We start from the raw sequence: 19,031 nt of genomic DNA, 5'->3' as shown, positions 1-19,031 counted from the left end.
CACCAAGACACATGGAGTCCTCTCAAGCAGCAGCAAAAATCCATCCTATGGAGGAGCTCTTAAAACCCCAAAGTGGTACTATAAGCAGAGCACCCAAGCGAGAGTGAGGAACAGGACACAGAAAGCAATGTTAAACCACCAAGGGAGGGCCACTTGGAGTCCACCCAGGAGCGACAGAGGAACAGCCAATTGGAAACGCCTAGGGGTGCGGGCGGCAAGGAGTGGAAGACAGAAATTGCCCTACTACTACAGTCAGAAGGTCTACAGCTGAACTGAACGCACGCCAGACCCTAGGAAAAAGCATCAGCCAGAAGGCATGTATTAGCTTAATAAGCCGTATGGTCCTGCAGAGAGACAAAAATGTGTATGAGACAGCGCATAGAAGAAGAAAAGCACTTTCATGGCCTTAAGGTCACGTCAAAAAACTAACTACTGCCCTTTCTTGCAGGTATATGTATGTACTACAGAAGGCAGTATAATTGTGCTGTGCATGTTTACAAACAGTCTCGAGAGGCCTGCATGTTTGCCAATTTCACGAAAAGCAGCTCAACCAGGAAAACAAAGGAAAATTAAGCCCGGGCGGTGAAATCCACTCCTTTTACGGAGTTTGCAGAGTTTTCTGCACTCCGCTGAGCACGTGGAATTCAGAAAAATTGTAGGGGAGTTTTTTTTCTTGCTCGCACTCCCCAATGTCCATTGGGCAAGCACGAGCAAGGAAAATACATGAGATTCTTCCTTGCCCGTGCTCCCTACCATCAAAATGGCGATTGCGATTGAGAAAAATTCACCTCCCGGCAAGATTTCTCAACACGGGCGGTCGGATTTCTCAATGCGGGCAGTTGCAACTGCACGCGAATCCTTTTGGTCATGTTGAGAAAGCTGCTGCTCAAGTAGAAAATCGACCAGAGCGGCAGAAAAGAAGCAGCGCCCTTCTTCGCTGCACACGGTGCAATTCGTGTTTATTTTCAAGCGCAGGACAAACACCCGGCGTTGAAAATCAACGACAACAAGCATGATCAAGTGCACTCCTCGTACGCGGAACTCCGCGAATTCCACCCAGGCTTAAAGAGAATACGATTTCCAGTGTTGGCTGATTAACTCTGAAACTGGTGAGTCTCACTCGGCCTCACACGCTCACACTGCCACACTCACTGCCTATCACATTGTGCTGCTGTCTCACTCGCTGTCTCACTCATACTCACATGGTCTCATGCACGGTCTCTTGTGCTTACACAATCTTATGTACTGTTGCACTCAAGTCTTACAGTTACTCACTGCCACTCACCCACTGTGTCCACCCAGGAGCGACAGAGGAACAGCCAATTGGAAACGCCCAGGGGTGCGGGCAGCAAGGAGTGGAACACAGAAATTGCCCCTCCTACTACAGTCAGAAGGTCTTAAGCTGAACTGAACGCACCCCAGACCCTAGGAAAAAGAATCAGCCAGAAGGCATGTATTAGCTTAATAACCCATATAGCCCTGCAGAGAGGCAAAAGTGTGTATGAGACAGCGCGTAGAATAAGAAAAGCACTTTCATGGCCTCAAGGTCACGTCAAAAAACTAACTACTGCCCTTTCTTGCAGGTATATGTATGTACTATGGAAGGCAGTATAATTGTGCTGTGCATGTTTACAAACAGCCTCGAGAGGCCTGCATGTTTCCCAATTTCACGAAAAGCAGCTCGCCAGGAAAACAAAGGAAAATTAAGCCCGGGCGTGAAATCCACTCCTTTTACGGAGTTTGCAGTGTTTTCTGCACTCCTCTGAGCACGTGGAATTCAGAAAAATTGTAGGGGAGTTTTTTTTCTTGCTCGCACTCCCCAATGTCCATTTGGCAAGCACGAGCAAGGAAAATACATGAGATTCTTCCTCGCCCATGCTCCCCAACATCAAAATGGCGATTGCGATTGAGAAAAATTCACCTTCCGGCAAGATTTCTCAACACGGGCGGTCGGATTTCTCAATGCGGGCAGTTGCAACCGCACGCGAATCCTTTTGGTCATGTTGAGAAAACTGCTGCTCAAGTAGAAAATCGACCAGAGCGGCAGAAAAGAAGCAGCGCCCTTCTTCGCTGCACACGGTGCAATTCGTGTTTATTTTCAAGCGCAGGACAAACACCCGGCGTTGAAAATCAACGACAACAAGCATGATCAAGTGCACTCCTCGTACGCGGAACTCCGCGAATTCCACCCAGGCTTAAAGAGAATACGATTTCCAGTGTTGGCTGATGAACTCTGAAACTGGTGAGTCTCACTCGGCCTCACACGCTCACACTGCCACACTCACTGCCTATCACATGGTGCCGCTGTCTCACTCATACTCACATGGCCTCATGCACTGTCTCTTGTGCTTACACTATCTTATGTACTGTTGCACTCAAGTCTTAGTTACTCACTGCCACTCACCCACTATCTCCACCCAGGAGCGACAGAGGAACAGCCAATTGGAAACGCCTAGGGGTGCGGGCGGCAAGGAGTGGAAGACAGAAATTGCCCCTACTACTACAGTCAGAAGGTCTACAGCTGAACTGAACGCAGTCCAGACCCTAGGAAAAAGCACCAGCCAGAAGGCATGTATTAGCTTAATAACCCGAGTGGCCCTGCAGAGAGGCAAAAGTGACAGCGCGTAGAAGAAGAAAAGCACTTTCATGGCCTTATGGTCACGTCAAAAAACGAACTACTGCCCTTTCTTGCAGGTATATGTATGTAGTACGGAGGTAGTATAATTGTGCTGTGCATGTTTACAAACAGCCTCGAGAGGCCTGCATGTTTCCCAAGTTCACGAAAAGCATCTCCACCAGGAAAACAAAGGAAAATTAAGCCTGGGTGGTGAAATCCACTCCTTTTACGGAGTTTGCAGAGTTTTCTGCACTCCTCTGAGCATGTGGAGTTCTGACAAATTGTAGGAGAGTTTTTTTTCTTGCTCGCACTCCCCAATGTCCATTTGGCAAGCACGAGCAAGGAAAATACATGAGATTCTTCCTCGCCCGTGCTCCCCAACATTAAATTGGCGATTGCGATTGAGAAAAATCCACTTCCCGGCAAGATTTCTCAACACAGGCGATCGGATTTCTCAATGCGGGCAGTTGCAACCGCACGCAAATCCTTTTGTTCGCGTTGAGAAAGTTGCTGCTCGAGTAGAAAATCTACACGAGCGGCAGAAAAGAAGCAGCGCCCTCTTGTGCTGCACATGGTGCCGTTCGTGTTTATTTTCCAGCGCAGGACAAACACCCGGCGCTGAAAATCAACGAGAAAAGGCATGATCAAGTGCACTCCTCGTACGCGGAACTCCGCGAACTCTGCCCGGGCTTAAAGAGAATACAATTTCCAGTGTTGGCTGATGAACTCTGAAACTGGTGAGCCTCACTCGGCCTCACACGCTCTCACTGCCACACTCACTGCCTATCACATGGTGCCGCTGTCTCACTTGCTCTCCCACTCATACTCACATTGGCTCATGCACTGTCTCTTGTGCTCACACAGTCTTATGTACTGTTGCACTCAGTCTTACAGTATCTCACTACCACTCACCCACTGTCTCACTGAAATGCTCACACTGTCTGACTTACTGTCATTGATACTCATTCATTGACTCTCTCCCCACATGCACAGTCTCAGTCTAACTCACTGTCTCACACACTGTTTCACACCTTGTCACCCATTGCATCACTCACTGCCACTCACACACTGGCTTATCACATGCTCACACTCTCACTCACTTCCTTTCACTCACTGTGTCTCTTACATGCGGAAACATCCTTATTCATGGCTTCACTCACCGTCTCACTCATGCTGTCTCACTTAGATGCTTACTCTTCAATTGACTGCCTCTCACTCTTACACTCACTTTCACACACACAGACACACACTCTCACCCCACACGTGCACACATTTTTGCATACCCTAAGCTGCCTGCACAGGTCCCACTTCACCTCCTCAGCTACTTGTGTTCCTTTGAGAGTTCAGGCATCATGGGCTCAATCAGGAAGCTGAGAGCTGAATACCGCCCAGTGCCGCTGCATGGACCTACCTCACGGGGACCACGCTGATGCACTGCGCAGTTTCAGATTCTCATCCCACTCTTTCCTAAATCTGTGACAAGTAGGGACACAAGCACAAAACCGTTGCTGGAGTGATTTGTGTTATTCAGAAGCACAGCTATCATTTGTGCAGCTAGTGCAGTAGCTTAGTTACCCTGGGGCCACTTCACACCAATTATGCTTGTCTACTGCTACCGAGTGCCAAAGCATGGGTCATTTTCCTTGTTCCTATTAGGATCTGTGCTACTCCAACTACATTACTGATTAGCTCAGTGGTCGTAGTCTTGAGTCACTGTAAAATACCTTAGGGCCCAATGTAAAACAGTGTGTGTAACAGTTAGGAGCACAGATGTATATGGTATGTAAGGCAGTTTAATGTCCACGTCAGGGATATATAACTTGGGGACGTGTAGGACCAAAGCCTTATCAAGACCTTCCAGAGCTTGTGTGATGACTTCCAAGTGCCCACTGGACCAAAGCCATATCAAGACCTTCCAGAGCTTCGGTGATGACTTCCAAATGCCCACTTCAGGGATATCGAAACTTGGGGACGCGTGGGACCAAAGCCTTATCAAGACCTTCCAGAGCTTGTTGATGACTTCCAAATGCCCACTTCAGGGATATCGAAACTTGGGGACGTGTGCGACCAAAGCCTTATCAAGACCTTCCAGAGCTTGTGTGATGACTTCCAAATGCCCACTTCAGGGATATCGAAACTTGGGGACGTGTGGGACGGAAGCCATATCAAGACCTTCCAGAGATTGTGTAATGACTTCCAAATGCCCACTTACCAGCTCTTTAGGTACCTACAACTTCGTCACGCTCTGAAGGATTTCTAAAGAGGCTTAGAAAATGTCCCAGAGAATAACCCACTGGAGGGACGCCTGCTCAAGGGCCACCAGGGTAAACATATACAAATCCTGGTGCCAAACTTCCCCGATCTGTTGGATCCCTGAGGGAGAAATGGGAAGGGTGGGTGGGAACAGTGGACGAGGCAGATGGGCGCAAAGCCTGTTTGCACCCTCATGCCTAGCCATCTCTGCATGTTTCGGCTGGTGCAATTCAGATACCTGCGTCAGGCATAGCTCACACCCCTCCGACCATGGACGGCTGGTACCTCCCCACATGAAACAGGTGCCAGGCCCTGCAAGGGGACTTCTACCATATGGTGTGGCCATGTCCGGTTATATATGCGTACTGCACCACCATTATAGGGGCTTTATCTGAGTAATGGGGTGTAATAGAATGTTATTGAATTGTTATTGAATTACTATGTGATGTTTCTTTAAGAGTCTGTATTCCAAGCCTGTATTCCTTTGAATGTCTCGGTGTGTTCCTGGCTCGAGGTTCGCTCAGTGACTGCAGTTACTGAGTGAACTCCGGCCTGTGAAGACACGCTGATCGTGGGTGAATTACCTTGGAATAAACTCCTCTTCTTTTAACTACAGAAAGCCTCCAGACCTTTTTCTGTATACTACAGATTGGCGACCATTTGGATTATTATTCACCCACCGACCCACGCAAGGATTATTTTTTTTACTCTACGAGTTCAAAATTGTTACTGGAATAAGCTGGCATAATTCACCATTTCCTGCGTCAGTATCGATGATTCATATCTTCCGCTATCGAAATTCGTCGTATTACGGTAGGATTATATTGGTGTGGCTGCTTTAGTAACAACTCGAGTAAAGAGTAAAATTGGTGTTTTAACTGAACTAATTTTGACGAATGCTCTGTCTAAACTCTGACACTTTAGAGGAAATCATAAAACAATTGGAATTGTGAAAGCCCTTGTTATTTATTTATTTTTTTCATCGACCTAAACAGTTAGGAGAGTGACGCTGGAGAATTGTGCATCTTTTAAAGTGACTAACAATTCCACTTACTGGCACGTTCCTTCTTGTGCGTCACTGTTTCAGGAGCTGCTACTGCAGAGGGTTCCGAAAGAATTCTGCAAGAACTGTGACGTCGAACTTCCTCTGGCCGCAAGGAATTCTGGTTAGCTCTGTGACGTAGCACGTTTGTTTGTTCACACGGAAGACGCTCCTCTGTGGTTTTACGCGCTGTGAGCCTCCCGGCTGCCCGTTACAAGGAAATCCAGCTGTCTGTCTGACGTAGGACGTTCTACTGAATTCTCGGAAGACGTCTTCAGTTTCTCCATGATTTAACGCGCTGTGAGGCATCCACTGCCCGTTCACTTTACTTCTTTAAGATATTCATCGGAATGGGTTTGCAGTGCTAATCCTTCATTTAAAAAAAAAACAAAAAACAGTTTTAGGCGTAGAGGCAAGATGGCGGCCGTGGCGTGGGCTGTGTGAGCAACTCAGCCCTCTGCTCCGGATTCTTGAGAGGGGATCATTTCGTTGCCTGATTGAGTCCGGTCAGAGCGATATCTGCTGCTGAATGAAGTTGTGTGTTATGACCGTTAATGCTCTGAGCAAGGCTCGACTTCAATTTTGAGTGTAATACACTTCGACTGGATACAAGTATTGCAACCCTGCTGAACCGAGCATTCCCCGTAAGTCTGTGCTACCCTCCTGCTGCATAATTGGATTGATTTGAAAGTCTGGTTTCGCCCTCACCTGCAGTATAGCGGCGAATGCTGATTGACTTGCTTTTCCCTCTGCGGCGTACCCCGCTGTGGCGTTTTCCGGCGATTTTGGCCGGTTTTCAAAGTGCGGTTGTGCGGGGCCATGGGGGCACTTGCAGGAAGACAATGCCGCCTAAAGTTCAAACGAAGGTTCTCACCTGGAGCGGCAAAACAAAGCAACCCATTACAGAGGGGACATCGGATCAAGTTGTGAACGCCGAAAACCCAGAAAGTGAGAGTGTAAATGGCACTAGGAGGTGCGTTTCATCTCTAAAAGACTCTTCAACTTCACGGAACCTTACACTTTCAGGTTTATTTGAGAAAAAAACTACTAAGACTAAAAATCTCGTAACTCAGGGGGAAGTAACAATGTTGCAAATAACTCTAACGGAGAGATTGTTTCAAGCCCGAGTGCTGCAGGAACTCAGGAGGCAATACAAGATATTAGGGGCATTTTGGGAGATGGAGTCCAGAGCGGAGAGCAGAGTGAATCATGTATTATGGGCAGGCCTGATCTTCTAAATCAGGATCTGAGTGCTGTAATGGAGTTGAATCCTGCAAGTACTAATTTAGCTCAGGATGTTCAGGCTATGCAGGAAGCAGGGAAGAACTTTTTTTCTTTATCCGACCATACTTCAGACGACAGTACTAATATTAGTAAAGACTGGGCCGACTATAGTGCTGAAAGTAGCTCGGCTGAGGAAGAGGATTTGAGAGCTAAGTCAACCTTACCCAATGTTAGTGTTTCGACTGTCAGAAGGCACAGGAAAAGAGGCTTGCAGCGTTCTGGATCTAAAATCATAGAATCATGCCCAGAGGATCCTAAGACGAACAACGGGGCCACAGTGAACCCATCAGTGGAGGGCGGAACTATTCCTGTAATCGGTCTGGATGCCGAAGACAATGGAAAGACCTCGGAGACTAGTACAGAAATTACTTTAACTACTATCTACAACACAATGATGGCTCACCGTTCTGAAAGCAAAGCAGAAAACCTGCGCACTCAAGCTACTTGTTCGAAAATGAAGAATGCTGTCCGTCGAGCAATTAAAATATGTACTGAAACAGCTGATAGAGTGACTGAAACCGAGGCGAGGATCTTGGCTCTGGAAGAAGAGTCGGTTTCACAGAAGCAAGAACTTGAGACAATCAGAGCTCATAGGGATGATCTCTCTTATAAATTAACGGGCTTGGAGAATCAGGCCCGCAGAAATAATCTACGCTTTCTAGGGATACCTGAGAAAAAAGAGGGGGCCGATACTAGGAAATTTATTGTGGAATTACTAACAGAGGCTTTTCCCGAGTTGACGGCATGGGATTGGGCAAGAGAAGTACAAGGAGCACACCGATTTCCCTTCTCTGTCAAGAAAACTCGTCAGGGGGAGGGTGAATACCCCCGGGCAATCTTAGTGTGTTTTAATAATTTTCTTGCCAGAGAGGAGATATACTCTTTAGCTAGACCCGAGAAAAAAGCAATAGCTAAGCAATGCTCGTTTTTTGTAGGGCCTGATTTTTGTCAGGCCACAGTGGCCAAACGATGGCATCTCCGGCAATACCTGACTTTCAGAAAAAAGGGTCCACTGTGTATTTGCAAAATCCAGCCAAGTTAAAAACAATCTGAAAAGGGCAGACCAAATTTTTCTTATCAAAAATTAAAGCTAAGGAATATTTAGAATCTTTATGAGTTTTATGAGCAAGTCTCTATGATTAAGGGGTCTGTAGGGATGGTAGGGTTGATATATACTAAACCTTATTTTGTTTTCTAGTGTAATTGGTTTTTCCCTCTCATGGTCCTCGGGGTTGGGGGGGCACGGCATACCATACTTTACAGGAACTGAGAGTTCCTGAGCCTCATTTGTTGGGGAGGAGGGTGGGGGGCTGGTCATCCACCAGGGGGCGGAGGCGCTTGGGATGGTGGTGGGGTGTGGGGTGTAAGGCAGCGGTAGTTAATTTTGAATGAACAGCAGAGCAGACTAACTTAGTATGTTTATTTTGTAAGGGTAGTAAGAGCCAGAGTAGAGATGTATTAATTAGGTTAATTTTTAAAGCTTCAAAATGGATGAGAAAATAAAATTATGTACGCTAAATATTAACGGCCTCAATGATTTCAAGAAGATAGGGATCTTACGTAGACTAATTCAATTATTACAAATTAATATCTTGTGTCTACAAGAGACACATAGTTCTTGGGATAAGCGGAATCTGCTTAAAAAATTAGGTTTTGAGCTGTTAGTCTGCTCAAAACAGACTGGTGTCAAAAGAGGAGTTGCTATTTTTATGAAGCAAGGGGTGGGGAAATGTATCAGAACCTCAGCGGATAAATGGGGGACATGGGGGCTAGCAGACTTTGTTATTGAAGGTAATAAATTCACCGTCTGTTCTACATATGGCCCAAATTTGGATGATAGTGAGGTAATGAATACAATCAATTTAGAATTGGCTGATTGGTGTCAACCTATAATCCTTTGTGGTGATCTTAATGTTCATATGGAAGCCGATTTTAATATTAGGAACATTTGGTACTATAAAGGTCGAACCATCAGAACTTATAGGGCTCTTAGGGAGCTAATATTAGGGAACGGGTTGATTGATGTGTGGAACAAATTGAGACCTACTGAGCCTGGCTTCACCTTTTTTTCTGCTCCACATCAAAAGTCCGTTCGTCTGGATTATTTCTTTATCTCTTCAGCTCTTTTGGAAAAAGCAAAGATCGACATCTTACCGCGAGTGGTCTCTAGTCATAATCCTCTTGTTTTAGAATTGTTGTTATCCTCGCAGAATAAAAATCTGAATAGACAGCGGTCATTTCAAAGGAATCTGTTGTTAGATAAGGATTACCTATCACATATGGCTAAGACTATAGATACATTTTTCCTACATAATAATGAGACGGCTTCGGTCCAAACAGTATGGGACACCTTTAAATCTATAATAATGGGGGAAACCCTGAGCTTTTCGAATTTCCGTCGGAAAAAGAAACAGAAAGAATTTAAGATATCGCTGGACAAAGTAATGAAGGCAGAACTAAAACTAGCTGATAGCATTAAATCTGGCCACGGTATCGAAGAATCACAACGTGTGTCAACAATTGAACGTGCTGCTGTATATTCATACCTGGCTGATCAGGTAGCATCTAAATATAAACAATATAAAATGGAATGCTACGAATTTAATGTACAAACAGGTCGAATTTTAGCACAAAGGTTAAGACAGAAGGCCGCCATGAATGATATTACAAAGATTATTGATCAAGAAGGAGTAGTTCAAGAATCCAGAATGGAGATACTGAATGCATTCTGTGATTTTTATCAATCACTATATAATAAGACTAATGATGGCACCAGCATAATCAGTGATGCGTCCACGTATTTTAGGAACCTGGATAATCCTACCCTTACGGAAATAGAAAAATCAATGTTAGCGGCTCCAATTACCTGGGAAGATATCGAAACAGCTATTCTTGGGCTAGCTCTAGGTAAAGCGATGGGAACAGATAACATCCCTCTGGAATTTTATCGCGCTTTCCGTAATATGCTTAAACCGGAACTTCTCAAGGTTTTTCAACAGGCGTTTCAAGGTGACCCACCCGCTTCTTGGTCTTTGGCAACCATAGTTGTATTTAAAAAAAAAGGAAAAGAAGCTTCTGATTTAGGGTCATATCGACCAATTTCTCTTATAACATCAGACAGTAAGATTTTTTCTAAGATTCTAGCGAATAGGTTAAATGACATTATGCCCAATCTGGTTTCTAAGATCTAACACGGCTTTATTAAGAAAAGAGATACAACTGATCACGTAAGGCGAATTATCACTCTCCTAGATTGGGCGCAGGCCACGGGATCTCCAGTCGGAGTGGCCCTGTTGGATGCCGAAAAGGCATTTGACAGGGTCGACTGGGGGTTCCTGTGGTCTGTGCTAGGCTGGAAGGAGTTTCCTGAAGAATATTTGATTGCTATCCGCGCGCTATATACCAATCCTAAAGCTGTAATACGGTTAGCCGCGGAGACCCCCGCTCCTTTATCGATCACAAGGGGGACACGGCAGGGTTGTCCCTGCTCCCCCCTGTTGGTTGCGTTGTATATAGAGCCGTATTTACAAAGACTCATAAAAGAAGATGACATCCCTCCTGTAAAAATCCATCAAATAGAATATAAAGTCTTCGCATACGCCGATGATGTTGCAATAGTTACATCTGACATTAAAACTGCGCTACCCAAAATCATAGAACTAGCCCGTGAATTTGGAGAACTCTCGGGTTATAAACTAAACATCTCGAAGACACAGGTAATTCATTCTACTGTCGGCATACCGAAAGGGGTGACACTGGTAACCTCAGCTCTATATCTGGGTGTAAAAATTTCGGCTAAAGTAGAGGATATTCTAGGGCTTAATTTAGATCCTTTGCTTGTCTCGGCCAATAGGACTCTTGAGAGGCAGAACAACTTACATCTATCCTTATGTGGTCAAACCAATGCAATAAAGATGATTATTTCCCCCAAATATTTTTATTTTTTTCGTACCATCCCATTACTGTTTCCTTCAGCATTCTTTAACAAATTAGATAGAATTGCTTCCAAGACCCCTTAAATGGTGTACGCTTCCCAGGATAAGGGGAGGCTTGGGGATGCCGAATTTTCGGCTACACTATTGGGCAGTCTCGTTAAGATTTATGGGCACTCTAATCTTTCAAGATTTTATAACGGACAAATTTACATATCCTTCTATTTATGAAATGGTCTTGGGGGCTGAAGGGTGTCAATGCTTGGTGAGATTAATCGAACCTAAATTTAAAATTATGTTAACGGTGTTTCAAATCTGGAAGCAATTCAAAATAGGTTTCGTTGCTGTGAAGATTTTAATTATTATACACCTCTATTTAACAATCTAATGTTGCCAGTAATTTTCAAAGACTCTATTATGCAGAGATGGCAAAGCTCCACGCTGTGTCAATTAGGAGATCTTTATCAGGATGAACAATTTGGTTCATATACGTATCTGCAGGAAAGATACAATTTTTCTAGAGGAGATTTCTTTAAATACCTCCAAATACAGAGTTTTCTTGAGTCTAAAAATTTACTAAACACCAGTAACATGACTCAATTTGATGTGTTGGAATGCTGCAAGAAAAGGAATAGAATTGGTTTGATCTATCAGACAATGTTAAATCGAATTGAAGATAATTTAGAAGTTTATATAGATAAATGGCAGAAAGATCTCGGACTAAGGAATGTCGATTTGCCTAGCGCGTTGAAAATGGCCAGCACTATCTTATTTAACGGATCGCTAAAAAGCCAGCATTTTATGTGTATTTTCGATTTATATTATACTCCGGCAAAGCTGGTAAAATGGAAAGCTAATAGGGGTGTTAAATGTAGCCGATGTGGACATTTTGGTGCGGATTCAATTCACATGTTTTTCCATTGTTCTCGATTAGCTCAATTCATTAATGAAGTACAAACTTTTTTAAATAACATTCTATATACATCAATTGTACTATCTGCTGAATTGGTAATATTTGGAATCCAATCTGGTCAGAGGGGGACTATAACAGAAGCAGAAGAAGGTTTTCTGTTTATCTCTATGTCTATATTTAGATATTGTATAACCTCTCGCTGGCTAGATACTGACCCACCGATGTTCCGTCACTGGCAATCGAAACTTCTGGGTGTTTATCAATTGGAGAAAGCAATATATAATCTAAAGGGGAAGAGAAAAAAGCTATTTGGTCAAAAACTCTAGGCTCCTATTTCTACGTGGATTTAACGTGTTCTATAATGTTTATATTTCTCTCTATTCTTTTCTTTTTTTCTCTGCAATGTACTGTTCTGTGTAACTATTGCTCTGCTGGACATGTTTTTTGTAGTATCTTAAAAGAGATTGTGTACAATTACTCGCTGCCATAAAAAGTAAATACATTTTTTTTTAAATAAATTAAAAAAAAATTATTTAAAAAAAAGAATATTATGGGTTTATCATTTAAAAGAAATAGTTGACTATTCATATACTTTATCGGAATCCCTCCTGATTTGACATTCAAACCTACAGCTTCGACAAGGCTTAATGACTTTGTATTTTCTTTTCTATAATTTAATAGGAACATTCTGTATTTGATTTCTTAGTGGTTTCAAATTTAGGGGGTATTGTTGGTAATACTTATCATATCAGCTTTTCTTTATTTGGAAATATGTCTTCAGTCAAGGATATCACACAACCTCCTCCCTTTCTAGATAAACCTGGTAAACTTCTTTTATGGCCTGAATGGTTAGGCTTATTTCAGAACCATTTGGTAGGGATTGATGCAGTTGAGTATTCACCACCTCGTAAATTTGCGTTATTTGGCAGTTTAGGTCTAGCTGCGCAACGTATTTTTAACACTCTTACCCCTATTCCTCCTCCTGCGGGTCAATCAGGGGACAGACAATGGAATGTTTACCTTGAGGCATTAGCGAGATTACAAAAAACTATTTGATGAGTCTCCTAATATTATGCTAGAAAGACATCATTTTTATAAAAGGAAACAAAAGGAGGACGAGAAAATAGAAGAATATGTAGCCGCTTTAAGAGTTCTAGCTATTTCCTGTGATTTTGGCCCACTTTTAGATAATTATATTAGGCACCACTAGTCTTTAATTGCGCTTCTGCTAAAATCAAAGAAAGAATCCTTAGTTGTAAAAACCCTACTTTATCAGAAGTTATTGAACTAGCTTTAAGTATTGAAAGGTCGGTTTTATCAACTAAAGGAATGATGACTGATTCAACTTCTAAAATGAGTATGGTTTCTGATGGGGGTGAGGAAGAAGGTTTGTATGCTGTGGGTACCAAAGATAAGACAAAACCCTCTCAAAATAAAGGTCAAATCTTTTGTTTCAGATGTGGATCGAAATTTCACGTTGGTAATTTTAAAGGCTGTCCTGTTTTGGGTAAACCTTGTTCTGTTTGTAAAAGAGTAGGACATTTTCAAAAAGTGTGCAGATTCCAAAAGAAGAGTATTAAAATTAACAATGTGGATTGGGAGGATTGTGCGGAATCCATGGACAATCTACTATTAACTTTGGACACAGGAGAAGATGAAATTAAGGGTCCTTTGTGTTCTTCAATCATCAACGGAGTTCAATTACAGGTGATGGCGGATTACGGATCGCCCATTACGATCCTTCGGGATTCTACATTCTATGAAAAATGGGGCAAAGAAATGGTACTTTTGGAATCTGATGTTAACCCTAAAGCTTTCGGGGAAAAAGATATTGATATGCTGGGGTTCTTCATGGGAAATGTAGAAGTTTTAGAAAGATCTATATGTACTAAAATATATGTGGCAATAAAAGGAAAAAATACTGTGGGGTGGAAGGACCTGGCCAGAATGGGGTTGTATTTAGTTCCGGGAGAGGAAAATCCCATAAGAGCAAGGGATTTGCCTATTTGTTGTATTGAAAACATGATGATTGATCGTGGAGACCTGATAAAAGAATTCAAGGAGGTGTTTAGCAACAAGGTGGGTCTGGTAAAAGGAGTAGAACATAAAATCAGACTTCTTCCTAATGCTTCGCCCATAGTTCATGAGGTTCGCAATGTTCCAATAAGCGTAAGGTCTGAATGTAAGAAAATGCTGGAAGATTTGTGTGAACAGGGGATTATCCAACCAACACAGTCGTCACAATGGGTCGCCCCCATCGTGGTTGCACGAAAAATTAATAACGAGATTAGGTTATGTGCTGACCTCAGAGGTTTGAACAAAAACATCAAAGTAGATTGTCATCCCCTTCCAAAGATTCAGGAGTTATTGGAAAATTTGGGGTGGGGGGGGGCAAAGTGGTTCTCCTTGATTGACCTAAAATCCGCATACCATCAGGTTCCACTGGCCAAAGACTCTCAGGAATTGACCACTTTCGTCACTCCGTTTGGGGCGTTTAAGTTTTTGAGACTCCCTTTCGGTTTGGCATCAGCGGCCAGTGTTTTCCAAAGGTTGATGTATACCTTACTTAAGAATTTAAAAGGGGTCCAAGCTTACCTGGGTGATATTCTTATTTTTGCAAGTACATTTCGTTGAGAAAAGTGCTCTCTTTGTTAGGGGAGAAGGGAATGGCCATTAGGGAAGATAAATGTAACTTTGGAGTAGGAGCTGGAATACCTTGGGCACACCATATCAGGTGCCGGTATAAAACCAAAAGTTTCAGTAATTAAGGCTTTGAAAGAGGCAAAAGCTCCTACGGGCAAAGATTCTCTTCGCTCTTTTCTAGGGCTAGCAGAATACTATGCTAGGTTTGTGGGCAATTATGCACAGGCGGTTGAACCTCAGAATTTTATTAAAGAAAGGTCAAATGTTTGTGTGGTCGAATGATTTAGAAGAGACTTTTAATAAGGTTAAGGAGTTAATTATTGCGTCCCACCCGCTGCATTCGTTTCGTGACAATTGTGTTTCTACTACTGCTGTGGATGCAAGTATGAGCGGGTTAGGAGCGGTGTTAAGTCAGGAGGTGAATAGTGTTGACAAAACAATAGCATTTGCTTCGAGGTCGTTAAAGGAGTATGAGAAACGTTACAGTACCATAGAGCGGGAAGCTTAAGCCTGTGTGTGGGCGGCACAGAAGTTCAAAATGTACGTCTGGGGTCGAAGATTTATTATGCTATCAGATCACAAGCCTCTCTCCTTCATTTTTAGTAAGGTATCTGGAAGCAATAATTTATCTCCTAGATTGAAAAGGTTAGTTTCGAAAAATGCAGGAGTACAATTTCGATTTGAGGCACATTTCTGGGGGAAGAAACTTCCGGGCGGATTGTCTATCCAGGATGTCACTAGATAAGTGTTGGACCTGGGCCTCTTGGCAGGGTCATCCCTAAACTTTTTGCCTTCCTCCAATACTCTCTCTGACCTGTTTTTGTTGGTTTAATGACTCTGGGCACTTTTACCACTGCTGACCAGTGCTAAAGTGCATATGCTCTCCCTGTGAAAAGTATACATGTGATTGATGTCCATGATTGGTTCATTGGATTTACTGTCAGTCCCTAGTAAAGTGCACCAGGAGTGCCAGGGCTTGTGAATGCCAATACTGCTAGTGGGCCTGCAGCGCTGATTGCGCCACCCACAGAAGCAGCCTTAAAATGTGTCTAGGGTCTGCCATTGCAGAACCTGCGTGCAGTCTGGTACTGTCATGCTGGCTGGGCAAGTGCACACACTTGCCAGCCCCTAAACCTTCCCTTAACTTCATATTAGTCACCCCTATGGTAGGCCTGAGGGCAGGGTGCATTGTAAGTATAAGGTAGAACATGCCCTGATGTGTGTGGCATGTTCTAATAGTGAATTACTGCCAAATTCGTTTTTCACTATTGTAAGGCTACCAGTTCCCTTCTAGGCCAGATGGGCTGCTGGAATTATTACACTCTATAATCCCAGCAGGCTCAGGGAACATGGTAGAAATTAATGTTTAGTATGCCTGAACTCAGAATAATAAAATACTTCTTTTAGTAAAGTTTATTTTAATATCCTGTGTTTGCAAATGCTACTTTTAGAAAGCTAGCATTTGCTTGTCTAACCATTTCAGCCCGCCTCTGCTCTTGTGTGTATCTGACTGTCTGAGTGTGTGAGTGACAGGGCTGGGAGTTGACAGGTTGTGAATAGCAGGATGACACCTTAGTGGGTGGTGGGAGTTTCCCCTGAATGATGCATCAGGCTGTGCTCTGCCCCCACAATGCTGGCTCCGCCCTCCTGGGGAGCGACTGATGACTCAGCCTGCACCTGGCCCAGGAAGGACCGAAGCTTGTCAACAAAGTACTCAGGCTGCCCCTGTCTTCACAATGCCGGCTCCGCCCCCCTGGGGAGCGGCTGATGTGCCTGCCCTCACACTGAATGCAGAAGCAGAAGTACCCACCACAAGTGCTCAGGGACTGGAGCAGTTATGCAAAGGCCCCCCTGGCCTGTAAGAACAAAAGAAACTGTGTATAAAAGTAGGAGCCCTGCTCCTTGTAAATTAGAATCCTGTTTTACCACGAAGGACCTCTGCCCGCCTAGAAGGAGAAGAGACGCTGGGAGAACTGGCCTGCTGCTTGCCTTGCTGAGAAAGGAGAGGAAAAGACTTGATAAGAAAAGACTTTGCTGCTTTGTGCTTAAACATTCTCCAAGGGCTTGACTGAGCTTGCCCCCTGACCTGAGCCACAGGACCATCTGGCTCAACCTGCCCTCTGCTCGTCTGCCGGTAATTATCTGGGATTTCTACCACTGCCGGAGCTGTGACCTTGGTGCCCCCCAGCCCCTCCCTGAGGCCGTGACCGACTGTGTCTCCTCGTCCCCGCCGAGGAAGAGCTCCGCTCCGTTGAGCCGCTCTTCCCCCGCTGAGGAGATCGCTGTGTTGACGGCCTGGGAAGGCTCGCTGCTGTGGTGCCCCCCAGCCCCTCCGAAAAGGCCGTGCTCGCCGGTTTCCCCGTCCCTGCCGAGGGAGAGCTCCGCTCTGCTGAGCCGCTCCCCCTCCGCCGAGGGAAACCACTGAATTCACCGCCCACGGAGGCTCGCTGTTGTGCCTCACCCTCCCGCCAGAAATCCCCACCGGACGTAAACAGACCCAGGGGACAGACCTCCGCCGGACGGACGCCTCGGGTGCCAGCCTCGCTCTGCCTGAGCCGCTGGGCACCTCGCATCTGTCCCCGGAGAAAAGCCGCCACCGAGACTATCATTGGGCTCGGGGCCCGCAACGTTTGTTTCCCCCCTTGGTTTTGGGGTTGCCAGCCTGCCTACAAGTGCCAAGGTACTGTTAATATCCCCCGCGGTGCGAGCCGCCCCTTTTCCGCTGACTCGCACCGCTCTGTGTGCCTCTGCCTGCAGCGCCGCTCTGCTCTGTGAGCGCGCTCCAGCCCCTCCCGCTGGAATCCTCTGAACGTCGGGAAGCTGCAGGCTGCAATCCGAGCCCCTGCACGAGTGACCGGGGCTGCGCTGGGTTCTTTGGCCTTCTCCCCCCCTTGGCAGCTCTGAGGTCGGCGCTCTCCCCCGCGGGGGTCCCGCAGACCAGGGGGGGCCGTACGCTCCCAGAGACCCGGCCGGGCCGACCGCGTCCCACGCGGGAAGCGTGAGACTTGGAAGGGGTCGGGATTTCCCCTGTCAGAAACGCCGCGAAGCGCTACAAAGTGCAGGACCGAGTCCCTAAGGTCCTAGAGGGGTGAAAAAGTGCACAATCTGGTCAGAAACGACCAAGGAACTAGGAGAACTGTGCAGAAGGGAAAAGAGACTAGCTTTTAAGAGGAGATAAAGTGAAAAGAACTATTGTGGGAATATATAACAAGGATATTTCCATTTGAACTGCAACTAAGAAGAAAAGTGCCTATTTACAATCTGTGGTGCTACAAAAACGTTATTTGATCTTGTGATAAGTCTGTTCTAAAGAGTATATTTAATTTTTACATAAAGAAGCGTATTTTTATATACTCACAGCCTGGTGTCCATTTGTGGGGGGATTGGTATATTTTACTGTGTGTGTGACTACAAATGCTTAACTGACTAACGCCTGAAGAATAGCCTTGGCTGCTCACGCCACGCACCTAGAGGGTGAGCAAGGGTAATTCTGAAGGGTCATCCTTTGCCCTGACTTAGAGGAGAGGGTCCCTGCTTGTCACAAGTACCTACTTGCGCCAACCAGAGACCCCCAATTCTAACATTGGACGCAGCGGTGAGGATTTGCGAATTTGCATTTGTAGTTTACATACAGTGAATTACTGATCACCACATAGTGAGAGCAGACCTATAACGCAGCCACAGGTTTCCATTTTTATAATTTTGCTGGGAGATCTCCATGTGCTTGTGAAACGTCATGCCTGGTTCAGTGAGGATGGAAAAGGCAGCAACCAGATGCCTGTCGCCAGAGGAGTTGGCAGACAAGGCAGCAACCAGGGCGCATGAAATAGAGATGGCGAAATTAAAAGGACAAATGGAAATGGACAAGCATAAATTGGCAATGGAAAGCCAAAAATTAGCCATGGAGGCGCTAAAACACCAAAGAGCTCACTACTTGAGGATGAAAGAACTTGACTTGGAGCTTGAAGCCAGGAGGGCTTCAGCCCAACATCCAGAGATTTGTGTAGCTCGCAGATTGAGTTTTGCTGGGCTGGAGGTGGAGTCCAGCTCAGCTGGTGGCAGCAACATTCAGGTATCTAGTGCTGACAGCATAGCGCGCGCACCTAGAGATATGGCACCTGACTTGGAGGGGGTTAACTTACACCAGGAGGTTCAAGGGCATGAGGTAGCTCCAGTAGTGCGCAGCGTCCCTGAAGGGAATAGGGTGGCTGGCGTAGGAGTTCATGGTCCTAGTGGTGGGAGGGATTCCCCCATGGTTGAGGTCCTGGTGGGTGAGTGTAAGGACTGCCCAGAAGAGTCTGGGTTGTGCGACAGAGACAGTCCGCTACTGTCTGGCCAGTCTCAGGA

Source organism: Lissotriton helveticus, chromosome 12 (genome assembly GCF_964261635.1).
Source record: "Lissotriton helveticus chromosome 12, aLisHel1.1, whole genome shotgun sequence".
Classification (NCBI taxonomy): domain Eukaryota; kingdom Metazoa; phylum Chordata; class Amphibia; order Caudata; family Salamandridae; genus Lissotriton; species Lissotriton helveticus.
This window is presented reverse-complemented; position numbering follows the sequence as displayed.